This window comes from Canis lupus, chromosome 37 (assembly GCF_048164855.1).
Source record: "Canis lupus baileyi chromosome 37, mCanLup2.hap1, whole genome shotgun sequence".
In the NCBI taxonomy this organism is placed as follows: domain Eukaryota; kingdom Metazoa; phylum Chordata; class Mammalia; order Carnivora; family Canidae; genus Canis; species Canis lupus.
The window spans coordinates 8,885,297-8,898,563 of NC_132874.1; the positions used below are offsets into that span (position 1 = coordinate 8,885,297).

The 13,267-nt window shown below is 39.8% G+C and overlaps 1 long non-coding RNA gene across 1 annotated transcript in view; it reads right to left on the reverse strand.

Annotated features, from left to right (window-relative positions):
• Positions 1 to 13,267, reverse strand: part of LOC140626419 (uncharacterized) — an 83,912-nt gene that overhangs the window by 33,858 nt on the left and 36,787 nt on the right. The window lies entirely within an intron of this gene.

Sequence of the window (13,267 nt, forward strand, 5' to 3'; positions counted from 1 at the left end):
ATCTTGTGCAGTGAATGGACAATACACAAAGGTCTCACATTGGGCAGGGGAAAGAATGGCCAGACATCCCCTGATGGTGACTGAGTGCTCAATGCCCCATCACTACCTCCCAGCACAGTCTGAGCCCCACAAGTCCTCCTCACAGGTGCCCTGACCAATCCCTGCCACAGTTCTGTGTCCTGAGAGCCATGCTGTAGTCCAGCCATGTGACACATCTACAGAAGCCCTTGCCCATGACGAGATCTAGGAGCATGCAGCTCAAAATCAGCGGCCTTCCCAGGATCCAGCTGCTCTGCGCTTACTTTGAAACCTATGAAATTGCTTCACTAAAAAGCCAAGGCTTCTTCTGGACCCCATTGTGGGCAAGGTTGACAATGCAGGCAAAACAGATGCAAGGCAAAACACCAGCTGTGTGTCAGGCCCGAGGCTCTATGCTTCCCAGGCTCATCCACTCTTCCCAAATATCCCAAGAGGGAGGTGCGATTACTCTTACTTTTCAGGTGAAGAAGCTAAGCTCAGAGAGTTGAACTTCCCTAGGCTACAAGCCTGGGTAGGTGCAAAACCCTGAGGTCAAAGCAGACACTCACTGCCTTTGGAGGCCCATTTTTATGAGGGAAGGGAGGACAGAGGAGACCATTCTTGTTCTTACCTTGCTACACAGTCACTGGTCACTGGTAACATAATGTGCACAAGCTCATATTTGTCGCTCTATATTTCATGATCTGGCATCAAAAGAGAAAGGGAACACTTTCAGGTGTTCAACCCATTGAGCATTGGGTGTCTGACTCTTGGTTTCCACTCAGGTCATGATCTCAGGGTCCTGGGATCTATCCCTGCATCAGCTCCTGGCTCAGCAAGGAGTCTGCTTGGATTCTCTCTCTCCCTCTCCCTCTGTCCCTCCCCCTTTTCACTCTCTCTTTCTCTCAAATAAAAAAAAAAATCTTTTTAAAAGGAGAGAGAGAGAAAAGGGAGCACCTTTAGAAATATGTTTATTGGGGAAAAAAGACACCAGTAACAACCATTTTTCTGAATTCATATAAATGTTTTAAATGCCTGGGGTTTTTTATTTTGTTTTTTTTTTTTAAGTAATAAAAAATGGCTCTGGCAACAAGTTCCCAAGGCCTAGGATGAAAATGAAAGATGAAATAAAGACAAGCTGTAACAGGGTAGTGACCAGAGAGGTTAAACACATGATACCTCCATTTACACAGAGTGTTGACATGACCCTCAAGACAGAAGGCTCATATTTAGAGATAAGTTGAGTCATGGAAAAGTTTCTACTTTCTGTGCCAACAGAGACTGGAGAAAGGCAGCAGAGGATGTTGAAGCAGCCGCAGGCACAGGAGACCAGCTTTGGGAAGTCTCCACCTAAGAAAGGTGTGTCCACTAAAAAGCCACTAGGACTCTCTACGCCCCTCTCCCCACACATGCCTCCAAGTGAAGGCAAGAAAGTTGGTGGTGGCTAAGACAGCTTTGTCCAAACACTTGTCCTCAAAATTTGACTCTTTACAACATTTAACAGATAGACGTTTAACAGAAAGAGGGATTCTGGTCCACTACATTTAGAAGACCCTTCCCACAATATCCCCCCACGAGGATATTCATAAAGAGAATTAGCACATTAATGACTTTGAGAAGTCCTAACATAAGCTTATACCTATCAACTTTATTTAATCCTTTACTTTTAATATTTAAAAGTATTCTGCAAATACTTTTATCTACAGATTCTTGTTTTTCATTTAATCTTCCACAGAACAGAGGTTTGTTCAATGGAAATGCTCTGTAACGGAAACGTAGTGGAATATTCCTTATTTCCAAGGTTGCAAGGCTCCTGGGACCAGTCAGAACAGCTGCCCCTTTGCCAGCCAGATCTCTACATGGAGCTTTTCCATAGCTACAAATTGTAGTCTGAGGGAAGCAACATCCCCCCTCCCCCCCCCACCCCCATGAGCCAGCAGAAGTCCCAGTGCACCTTTATAAACAAGACAAAATTGATGCTCAAGTTTTCTGAATCACTGAAAAGGGTACTTGTTTCACCTGAATATTATTCTATACCTGTTCTACTTTTATGTAATCAAAGAGAAAAAAATATTCCAACGCGGTATTTGGGGGATAAAAAAGAAAAGAAGAAAGAAAAGAAAAGCAAAAAAGAAGAGAAAAGGAAAGAAAGAAGAAAAAAAAATACCAGTGAGAAAAGTGTGTTTAAATCTCAGGTTTCTTTAATCTCATAGAAAAATGAACCTGCCAGAAAAATAGTTGCAAGGTCACAGGAGTTTGCATGGCTCCTGAACCACATTATGTATAAACAAGTACTTCTTGAAGGCTGGTGAAGGTGACCAGATTTTTACACACTGTAACTATAAAGCATAAATCATTCTAAGTAGAGATAGCTCAAACATGTTAGGTGAGTATGTCCATCTTATTTACATAGTTTCAGATGTATTTAAAGTAAGAGTAGAACACTATGAATTTCTTCCCTGGTGTTTAAATTTAGAACATAAATTTAAGGATTGGAAAGCCTTGTAACCATAGTCATTATGTCACCCAAGCTACCTGGGAAACATAACATCTTTCATGCTTATAGGGCATGGAGTTTTACTCTTTCATAATATTCTTTGAACTGTGGAGTCAGGTTCAAATATTAATCTACATTTACCAGCAAAAAAAAAAATTATACCTCTAGTTTCTCATCATTGTCCACATCCTAAGCCCTAATTGAAATATCAATATCAAAAGTACTAGTACTCTCATGTTCTGACTTTAAATTGAACTAGAGCAACTAAAAAGCTGTAGGGTGAAAACATTTTACATGGTAGAGTATCATGTAAGCCAAACAATTAAAATTTCTTAAGAAGTAAAATGGTCTATTATAATTTGCCCTACATATTTCAACCTAGCAAAATTAAATTAGCCATTTCCCTATCGAATGAAAAAGTAGTTCTAACACACAAATATTTTTCAGGGGTCACTTTGGATTCTATCCATTAGGCATGAACTAGATTAAGTTTCTGAGCATAAATGGTCATTTCCCATCACAGAATTTAATATCACTTATGAATAAAACCCAAATATTGTCATGGTTTTTAGGCATTTTTTAACCATATAACTAATATAAGCATTTATTTTACAAAATCAAGATGACAGTTATGTCATTCAATAATAATAAATTGTTTATTGTAAGCTTACAAGCTTACAATAAACTGAGCCATCCTCTTTTGATTTCCTTTTTTTTTTTTTTTGAGGAAAAGGATCATCTCTGTGTTTCCCATATAGCCTAAAACAATACCTTGCATATAATAGCATGAAAACAATTCTTGATATATCTGGTCAAACACATATGAAATTAAGCAGAGTAAAAAAAAAAAAAAAAAAAAAAAAAAGAAATTAAGCAGAGTATGGGTGGAATGAATCTTATAAACTGGCTCCCCCCAAAACTCCAGATAAAAGGTCCTAATTCAACCTGACAGCCAATAGCTCCCTACCATGACACAACAAGGCTGCCCCAAATTATCAAGGAGTCATAATTCCCTATTAATTTCTCTGCCATCATAAGACAGATTCAGATAGTAGAAACTCTGGTGGAGCCCACAACCTTCCTAGGTAGCTAGAAGCTGCAGGGAAAAGATGGCTTTCTCCTGGAACAGGTTTTGTTGCTCATGTGACAAATACCTTACATAAATCCTCTCCTCCCATCTGTGTTCTAGCTGACTCAACTTCAAAATCCAGGCAATGCTGCCACACTGCGTTATCAGTCTCCCAATGACATGACAGAGGGCTGTGTTCTGGTAGCCAGCTTGAATTAGGCACTGTAGGAATCAAATGACGCAAATGTTCCTAACAATAGATTTCTGAAACTAAGATCACTCTGGTTTATTCATAGAATCTAGAATCATAGAATATTGAATGTGAAGGACTTGTATACATCACTAATTTAACTCACTCCATTCAAAAAGGAAGAAAACAGGGGTGCCTGGGTTCATTTAGCATCCAACTCTTGATTTCAGCTCAGGTCATGGTCCCAGCATTGTGAATAGAGCCCCAAGATTCTCTCTCTCCTTCTGCACCTCCCCTCTTTTCTCTCTTTCTCTCAAAAAAAAAAAAAGGAAGAAAACAAAGTCCTTCAAAATTAAGGGATTCATCTGAGGTCTCAGAGGTAATTCAAGGCACAGCTATGGAACCAGGGCTCCATCCTTTAAAACTCTGGGGTCTTTTCCACCACCGTAACAAAATTTCCTACAAAGCTTGTACTGTTGCATATGAAAGAATTATTCTAAGATTGACAAAGAGGCATTGATAAAAATGTAACTAATGATGTACTGATTTAGGCTTCTTTTTAATCCATCAACCCATTTATAGATCTTTGGCTTTTGTTTTTTTGTGTGTATCCACAGAAAGGTACAGACACCCAGAAGAGACACACACCCACATTCAGACATTCCTATTTGGGGCTTGCACATGTGGGTGGCTAGTTGCCTGAGCATGAAGAATTCCTTCAATTGGAAATAGATACCTTTGAAGAAATCTGACAAACCGATCCCTTCTGTCATGTCAAACTAAAAACCAGTGCATCAGTGATCATTATGATCACACGGTCTGCCCAGCCAAGAATCCATTCTTTACACAGTGGTAAGAATAATACCACCAGTCACTCAGAAGGGAAGTCCTTCGTTCAGGAATCCAAGGATACTTACTCAGACATTTCTTTGGAACCATCTAAGAGCTATAGAATCTATTTCAAAATGCAAATTGATATTTCCTCCCTGAATTTATGTTTAGAGGAAATAAAACTTCACATTTCTTCTTCTCTAGTACCATCGTGCTGCTGGTTATGTAGTTTACCTCTTGCCATTTTATAGGGAGCTATGTTGTTGTGAAGTTAGTTCTATATGTATTTCTATTCAGGTATGTTGCTGCTGTAAAAAAAAAAAAAAAAAAAAAAAAAAAAAGAACCAACAGTAATGAAATACTGTGCAGACTGGAAATGACATGGCAATTACAAGCCCAGTTTGGGTTGATTTAGCTCTATCTTCCCATCTCCAGAGTCATCGAGAAGGTTATGACTGGCTATTGCTCCAAGTGTCCTAGAGCTCCAGGTCTGACCCCACCAAGACTGCAAGCGCAAGAACGGACTAAGGCAGTGTTGGCATAGTTCGGGGTCCTCCATCTTCAAACTCCACAACCAATATTACTCAACTCCCTTTCTTAGGTGATATTTCCTTTCCACTTTAAACAGAAGTTCATTTTCCTTTCCCTAAGTTCCTAATTACATAGATGTTTGGTCCCATCATTCTTATTTGCACTATACTGCCTTGTACTACTTTTTAGCAACTTATACCCCCAACATTTTTCCTCTGCCCTTTTTTGTTTGTTTGTTTAAGATTTTATTTATTTATTCATGAGAGATACACACACGGGTGGGGGGGCAGAGGGAGAAGCAGGCTCCATGCAGGGAGCCCAAGGTGGGACTCGATCCTGGGTCTCCAGGATCAGGCCCTGGGCTGAAGGCAGCGCTAAACCGCTGAGCCACCCGGGCTGCCCTTTTTTTTTTTTTTTTTTTAAGCTTTTCCTGACCTCCCCAGTAAAGGAGCTGGCTCAGTTCTCAGAATCCCCATCTGGCAGCAGGACAAACTCATATGATGTGTGCATAATCCCTAATTCCTCCGCATATCCATCCGCCTCTCTGCCAATCCCTTGAAGGCAAAGACAACACTGTAATGTATCGTTGAGTCTTTAAATCTTACAATACTTCTCAGCACAAAATAAATATTTGTTTGATTAATTCATTGATACCATAAGTTCCTGCAGAGGCAGCCCTCACTCACTGGCTAATTTTCTGTGACTGCTGTCCTCAGGGTAGCTATCCCTTTTTCCTGTCATCATCCTGTATCAGTCACAGTCAATGAGGACGAGTAGTCTAGATGGGCACATGGATGTGAACATTGTTGTGAGTGTAGATGAAGTCAGAAATGCCGGCCTTATACACGAGAAGCCGAAATGCTAAGCTTATATATGAAATGGTCACTTGGATTAGCTAAAAGAGGATATGGGGAGCTTACACTCTTTCTCCCCTCACACAAAGAACAATGCTTCTCTGCCTGCGCTGGCCACATATCCAGAACAAAATGGTACAATGACTGTTCAGCTGCCTCCTTGATCAAACATTTCAGCAGCCTGGTGGTCAGACATTTGAGGAGTAAGCAGGAGATGTAAAGCATCCTTTTTTTTACTGAGGACCCTGGCTCATTTGAGAAGGATTTGTTGGAGAATCCATTCCCCAAACAGCTTGTTTTGTTTGGTTTGGCTTCCTTTGTATGTAGGCTGATTGTCTTAAACTGCCAAAGTAGGAAATAAATGGCATTAAAAATGTGTTCCTATGAAGAAGCAAATTATCTCTTTTACCCTAATATTCATCAGAGATTTCCTGAAATTTTGAAAACAACACAAAACCAAGTGACTTTCCGGTGATTCTTCCCTTGAACTGAGTCTAATTTCAGGTTCTTTCTCCCTGCACTTTAAAGTTGCTAATGTCTGTAGCAGTATGCGCTATCACACCAGCTTTAATTCAGGTGCAGCTAAAATTAGAGGTAAACTTACTGGTTAAGTGGTCTCATATCACATATCACACCGAAGCTCAAAGTAGACACTTAGGGCTACATTTTTAAAAGGGCTCTCCAAATTTGCATTGACAAAACCCTCATTGGTATGCATGAGCAGCTGTCTGGTTACCCACCCCACCCAATGCAAGCTGGTGACTTCCTTATCAAAGGCTATACAAATCTGGGGCTAGGACTATAATTGCAAATTGATAAAACATTGAAATATCGACTACAAAATGCAACCAGGATGCCCTTACCCATTGTTGCTAGAATGAGCTATATCAACTATCAACCCTTCACACAATATGTGAACTTCTCTGCGATGCCTGCCTTTATTCTAACTCAGTGGTGAGATGTATGTTCTCATTCGATCAAGTATCATCACCAGACCATAACAGAAGCAACTCCTCTGACACCAAACCCAGCAGCTGGGGAATAAAGCACAAACAACCTAAATCTTCAGAGGCTGATTTGTAAACCAAATGATCTAACAAAATAGATATAATTTTTCCCCTCATTCACTCACTTTCCAGATGAAGATTGTTATGGGCTGAATATTTGCTCCCCTCCCTGCAAACTCATGTGTTGAAGCCCTAACCTCCAATATAAGGGCATTTGGAAGTGGGGTCACCCTTTGGGACCTAATTAGGGTTAGATGAGGTCATGAGAGTAGGGCCCTCATGATGAAATCCTTATTTAGGAAGACACACCAGAGAGCTTGCTTGCTCTCTCTCTCCTTGCCATGGGAGGACACGGTGAGGGGCACCTGGATGGTTCAGTTGGTTGAGCATCTGCCTTTTGCTCAGGTCATGATCCTGGGGTCCTGGGATCAAGTCCCACATCGGGCTCCCTATCGGAAGTCTGCTTCTGTGTCTCTGCCTCTCTCTGTGTGTCTCTCATGAATAAATAAATAAAATCTTAAAAAAAAAAATAAAAAGGACATGGTGAGAAGGGCAGCCATCTGCAAGGAAGGAGAGAGCTCTTACAGGAAATCAAACTACCTAGCCCTTGATCTCCAACTTCCCAACCTCCACAACTGTGAGAAAATAAATTCCTATTGTTGAAGTCACCTGGCCTATGGTATTTCATTACGGAAGCGCGAGTTGACTGAGACAAAGAAATAATGGTAGAAGTGACCATATATACAAATACATAAGTAAATACTGACATTATAGCTGCGGTGGGATAGATATCACTGAATGGCTCCATGTGGATTTAGATCCAGCTGCACACCATTAAGTACACTTGCGGTATATGTCTTCAGCTGGCGAAAGTTTCTCTATTTAGCCCATTTGGAAAAGGTATTCCCTTTGGGGAACTATTTAATAAGTCAAAGGCATAACAGAAACAGTGTTGACCTCATTAACATAAGCTCCCTTCTCCTGTTTATAACTTGCCCATAAACCTTCATAACTGCTCAGTAAGAAAACCGTCTGGATGATAATAGTACTCAGAGGGGGTGTTGTTTGCAGATCAGTGAAGCCAGGCCACATGTCCCTCCACCAAAGAGCTTTAAAAGTGCTACTCTTGGTGAAAACAGAGCTTACTTTAAAAATTATTGACATATCAAGACCACTATATAGAGGAGAATGTGAGTGATACAGAATATAGAAGAGACTTTTCTTTATAACATCTTAACATGGGCTTACACAGGCCTGCAATTCTAAAATGCAATCGGTTGCAAGGCTTACCTTATATTCAAATTTGCTTTTGAACACACCCACATGTACAAAGTTATACCCATGGAGAGTGATACCTTTCCTAAAAATAATGATCCTAATAATCAGTGTTATGTGAAAAATGTGTCATAAAATTGTATAAATGAGTGACATTTATATCTTAATTATCTTTTCTGTGTGTGTATATGTGTGTGTGTTGGAAAGTAAGGAAGAAGGGGAAAAACTTTATTCTTTAAATTTGCTCTTATGATCTCTGAAGTATTGATAAGATGTGCAGCACACACACAGGTGAGGAGGAAATACAGTGAGATGACAAAATAGAAGGTTACAGAGGGTAAAAAAAATGAATCAAAAGGGAATAGTTTGGATACATGGGTGGCTCAGTTGGTTGAGCGTCTGCCTTCGGCTCATCTCATGATCTCAGGGTCCTGGGATCAAGCCCCACATTGAGCTCTCTGCTCAGCAGGGAGTCTGCATCTCTGTCTCTGTCTCTGTCTCTCTCTCTTTCTCTCAAATAAATAAGTAAATAAATCTTTAAAAAGGGGAGCCATTTCTTCTTTAATCCACACTGTCTCACTAGCAAATAATACTAACTTCAGTTTATTCTCAAAGATACATTAAATGCACTCTCCCAAGCATCTCATATCTTTTTTGTATTGATTAAATACCTACATTGAGTGTTCTATGGAACCTAAGCAATTCAGTGTATATACCATCCAAGTTAGAGTACAGAATTAATTGAAGTTAATTATGAAGTATGAAAACTACTGCCATATATATATATAGTCTTTTAGAAGTAAGTGAGGATCACCTTCACATAGTAGTGAACATCAGTGTCACTAAGGGTGGGTCAACAGGATGTGCTTCCTGTGTCTCACCCCTGAAACTGTCTTTCTAAAAATGACTGATGTGAGCCTAGTCGAAATTTTAGATCTGATTTTCAGTGAATAGAACAGCAGCCATGAGATGGACAATAAGCAAGGAAGCAATCTGAGAAATCCAGCTGATAGAACTTTCTGCAGGATAACCAGCCAGCTCTACTCAACAGGCATATGGCACAAGGGAAAGAGCAAAAGGAAGGTGCACCGAGTCCTCAGGAAAGGCTGTTAAGATACAACAACCAAATATGATGTGCGGACCTGAACTGGATCCTACTTGAAACACACCAACATTAACCGGTATTAAAGGTTAATGTAAGGATGCCTGGGTGGCTCAGTGGTTGAGCGTCTGCCTTTGGCTCAGGGCGTGATCCTGGAGTCCTGGGATCGAGTCCCACATCAAGCCCCCTGCATGGAGCCTGCTTCTCCCTCTGCCTGTGTCTCTGCCTCTCTCTGTGTGTCTCTTGTGAATAAATAAAATCTTTAAAAAAAGGCTATTGTAGCAAATTTCAATATGAAACGGATGTTAGTAAGAATGTCCCTGTAATAATGCAATGGTTATTTAGGGAAAATGTCTTTATTTTTGGAGAATGCCTTCAAAAGGATTTAGGGATGAAATATCATAAGGCCTATAACTTATTTTAGATATTTCAGCAAAAAATATATAAAGCAAATACAATGAAAGGCATACAATTATTAAATTTAGCTCATGAATACATAGTTATTCCTTATACTATTGTCTTTACTTTCCTATAGGTTTGAAAGTTATGAAAGCAAATGAGTCACATTAACAACTAACAGAGTCTTACAGAGATGACATTCTTTCAGTCTTTTTAAAATATTAAATAAAAGAATGTGACAAATGCACCTAAAGATCTATTAGTAGAGAACTGACCTAGTAAAAATAATTATTGTAAAATGTGAATCCCCGCTTTATTGTTTGGTTGTAACTTAACAGCTGGGCTCACTAGTAAATTAGGAGGAACATAACTCTTTCCTCAAAACATTATTGGGAGAATCAAAAGAAGCAATCACGTTTTATAGATTATATGTTGCTCTTTATAATCATAACTTATACAAATTCCACTTAAAACCCGAACTTCTAGGACTTGGTTCTTACCTGGCAGTCAATTTCCTAATTGCAATGAACTTATTAGTCCTTGACTCAGAAGAAGCGTACTCCTAGATTCACCATTCTAAACATTCACACCTTCAAATACATACCCTATATTTTCTATCATCTGGCAAGGAACCAAGCATAGTACCTTATTCTCAATAAAAGCTACCATATACAGGTCACATATAAAGTAATTTATGGTCACGGAAGACTGTTCTCTTGGCATATATTTTAATTTCTCCCCAACTTACTGTACATCCTTTCTGGACACTGCTGTGATCAGAGACGAACATTATCAAATCAAAAGAGACCACTGTCTCTGCAGCTTACAGGGGTATCTGGCAAGAGATCAAGAGTCCACATATGAAACTCTGTGTTTTGCAGGTCTGGGGAACACCGGGCAGATGTTCACTTCTAAAAATTCTACATCTCCTCATCTTTCTGCCTTAATTATTTGAACCCCATCCTTTTTTGTTATATTACTACTGAGGTGAATTTTTTATATAACTGATTGTGTGGCAAATGACTTAATACAAGTGGCCAAGTTTCTCAGAAATTCTTTTTTTCTTTTTTTTCTTTCTAGTTTTTCAGAAATTAATTTTTCTTCTAGAACACAGAGGTACAGGGACTTTAAATGTTCCTCCTGCTATTAAAATAAATAGGCAAATTACCAAATCATAGATAACTGAAATGCATTACAAGAGAAAATTAAGTATTTAAAATTGAAGTGAACCACCAAGGAATATTAGGAACTTAGAATCTTGAATTTAAGATGGACGTTGGTCTAGAGGATTCAGGAAATGTTGCTTACGATGTACAGATGGATATCGAATTCTGTGTTTGACAAAGTTTCCAGTACTCATACTCCTCTTATTCAAAGTAGGCTCCTCCCAATTCCCATGGAGCCAAAGTAGGTCAAAGAGATCTTGCTGGTAAATAGAACAAAACAAGCCCTCACCTCTAGCAGGGGCCTAGCCCAGCCTTGAGCAAGCACCTTAGAAGACAGGTATGAGCAAAGAGAGCCTGAAACAGCCACCTATATACCTCTCCTAGGTCTCCCATAATACCAACAAGGCAAGGAGAAGATTTGGAGACAATACTATTGCCCACTCCACCCACCTGCCCAAGATGGGTAGAGAATTAGCTATGAATTTGGAGTATGATTCTTGCCAGACATTTGCCATGGCAAGAGGCAGAAGGAGCTCATAACAGGGTATGCAGGATGCTCAATTTGACTCCAGGAGCCAGGTGGATAATATCATTGAACTTCAAAGAGTACATGAGAACTGACACAGGGCACCTGCCCAGGAAGGAGCCCAGAGCAGTCATGGTGCATCGGGTAGGAGCAATAATGTGTTCCTTCAGCTGGGGTTGCATAAGAGCCAGAGCCTGGGAACCACAGCCCCAGGTGTGAGGTGTTTCCACAGAAGCCAACAAGGACAGGAGCAAGATAGCCTGCAAAGCTGATACTTCCTCCTTGTTGCCATGGGACTTCTGACTCCCTGTAGCGTGGACACTATCCCAGAAGGAGAGGAAAGGACAATACCTGGGAGAGGAAAATTCACTGACTAGGATTTTAAAATAACTTAGGAAAAGTTTGGGAAAAAAAATGGTCTCAATTCTGGAGAAACATGGCCACCTTTCTGCACATCTGAGTTTTGCCTATAAATTTCAATCCCACTACCAACCACTCAGAACATCATGCCTGATTCTCTGCTTCAGACTTAGGGAGGCATGCTTTCTCAGTTCCTCAAGGCAAGAGAACTCAAAACTGCTAATAAAGAGCTACATTCTTTCCCCTGTTCTTTAACAAGATTTTCACAGGGTAAACCTTCTGATCCAGCTTCCCTGGCTTTCAGGACCATGTAAAATTGTCAGCGCCTGCCATTGTAATGTGTTTTAACACAGCAGGCTCATGCAAGGTGGCAGCTGGAAGCAGGTATAAGATGGGGGCTGGGTTGGCCAACTTCTAAGGAAAACCAAGGTTTTCCTGGCAAAGAATCTAAAAGCAAATGTACACTGCCATCTCCAGACTACACCAAAACCAGGAAACCACTTTTGACCTTAGTACTCAGAGCAGAAGAGTAGGATCAAGGAGTGTAGTAGGATTCAATCATCCACAGCAACCCACCAGAGAAGATAGAATTCAGAGCAGTTACCTAGACTGAGAGAAAAGGAAAGCAAGGTATTTTGTAAACCTTTTTTATTCTTGAAAAAAAAGAAAGAAAGAAAAGAAACAGAATTAGAGTGTTATTCTAAACAAACAGAATCAGATAATAGGATTTTGCTAACATCTGATGTTGACCACCTACACTCAACAACAACAACAAAAATTAAACTATCTCTCATGGATTTAATAAAATATGTATCTGTGAAAATAAAATGCATACTAAATTATAATTTACTTGTGAAGCATCCAAAGACTGAGAGAGTTTACTATGTATAGTCAAACCTGTCTGAAAAAATTAGGAACAGATATAAATCATCAAAAAGAAATTTGAACCCGCAGAGATAATGAATGATGGTGAACACAGATTTTTATCAAATATGTCAGTAACTTTAATTAATGTGCTGCATTAAAAATAAAACAAAAATCTAGGAGAAACAAATATTTTCAGAGAAATATTCAAGACAGAGGCAAAATGTTGGGGGATCCCTGGCTGGCTCAGCAGTATAGTGCCTGCCTTCAGCCCAGGGGTGATCCTGGAGTCCAGGATCGAGTCCCGCATCAAACTGCCTTCATGGAGCCTGCTTCTCCCTCTGCCCGTGTCTCTGCCCCTCCCCCCCGTCTCTCTCATGAATAAATAAATAAAATCTTAAAAAAAAAAAAAAGAGAGAGAGCTACAGCGGCAAAATGTGATGGGTCTTGTGTTCAGGAGTAGAAAAAGTACAGAAATACCCATACTTATTAACAGTGATTCTCAATGGAGTCTAAATGGGAATATACTTTGGAAGAAATCATTTTGTAAGTAAAAACTGAAATTGCTTCCCAAAAAG